The following is a 1,825-nucleotide window of genomic DNA, read 5'->3' as shown; positions in this document are numbered from 1 at the left end:
AATATATATATATATATATATATATATAATTCCAATCGTATTTGAATATATGGTTAAGTGTTAGTTTTACTCATTTAGAACTGCTTTAAACAATGTTTACAGTTCATAATTTACCTTCTCAGCTATATTCTGAAATAAAAAAATATCCATTTTCGTTCATTAAACAAACGCTATAATAAAGTTATTGGTGTTCAAATCTCTTAGAATTAGGAAGTAACGCGAGAAACGATTTCTACTGATTGTATGTTAGGTATCATAGCAACTTTTTAAACATTGACATTTTAGAAACAATTTCTGATTTGCTGTTGGTTACCATAGTAACATTTTCGTCTTCGATACGTTCATAAATCATAGCGGGAAAGTTGCTCGCATGTCATCTTACTCGGGTTAACAAAAGTGATGCTCTTTGCCGTGCAATAGCTGATAATATTTCGCTTACGGCCTCGCATGTTAATTCTATTTAGGTCTTTTTTTGTCCCTTCTTTCTGTTTATTTCCGTCTTTTATTTGATTTTTTTTATTTAGTCAATTTAAGAAGTTGGTAATAATTTTTTATTGATTGTTGACAATAGGAATGATATTGAAGAAAAAAAAATTTAAACAGTCGGGAGAAATCATGGATTATATAGAAAAATGTGAGCAATATGACTAAGATTAAGCTTAGAAAAGTAAAGGACTAGTTGTAAAAACTGGAAAAGAAAAAGCCAAGATATTCATATTTATATATAATGTTAAATTAAAATTTTTAAAAATTCTTAATGCTGCAGTATTTTAAGTTACAAATTTATTATATTTGTATTTTTTTTTTCCACTTTTAACGAGTAGTCCTTTTACTTTTCTAAGTTTTATCTGAAGCATATTGCTTTTCATGCTCGGATTATTATATGTAATATTAAGTATATATATATATATATATATATATATACTTGTGTGTGTGTGTGTGTGTGTGTGTGTGTGTTTGTGTGTGTAATTGAAGACGCAAAACGTATGGTTTTGGTACGTGCGTAAGTATTTGAAAAAACATGCGGAACATGCGAAAAAGACGTTAATTGGGAGGAAGAGAAAGCAAAAGAAAACATATGACAGATAAATGGAAACTATTGACGAAACACTATAAAGATTAATACTAGTAAGCCAGAATCGTATGCGATGGCTAGGCATATTGCATTGTTTAACTAAGATTTGCTAGATACTTACTTAAGGAAAAAGAGCCGAACCTGCGGAGGTTGAAGTTTTACATTGTCTATATTGTCTATATTGTCTATATTGCCTATATTATCTATATTGTCTATATTGCGTATACTGTCTATATTGCCGATATTGTCTATATTGCCTATATTGTCTATATTGTCTATATTGCATATATGGTCTATATTGTCTATATTGTCTATATTGCCTATATGGTCTATATTGTCTATATTGTCTATATTGCCTATATGGTCTATATTACCTATATTGTCTATATTATCTATATTGCCTATATTGTCTATATTGCCTATATTGTCTATATTGCATATAATGTCTATATTTCTTATATTGCCTATATTGTCTATATTGCCTATAATGTCTATATTACCTATATTGTCTATATTGTCTATATTGCCTATACTGTCTATATTGCCTATATTGCCTATATTGCCTATACTGTCTATATTGCCTATATTGCCTATATTGTCTATATTGCCTATATTGTCTATATTACCTATATTGTCTATATGGTCTATATTGCCTATATTGCCTATATTGTCTATATTGCCTATATGGTCTATATTGCCTATATTGTCTATATTGCTTATATTATCTATATTGTCTATATTCTCTATATT

This window comes from Euprymna scolopes, chromosome 23, assembly GCF_053919585.1.
Source record: "Euprymna scolopes isolate OS-2025 chromosome 23, ASM5391958v1, whole genome shotgun sequence".
Lineage (NCBI taxonomy): Eukaryota > Metazoa > Mollusca > Cephalopoda > Sepiida > Sepiolidae > Euprymna > Euprymna scolopes.
This window is presented reverse-complemented; position numbering follows the sequence as displayed.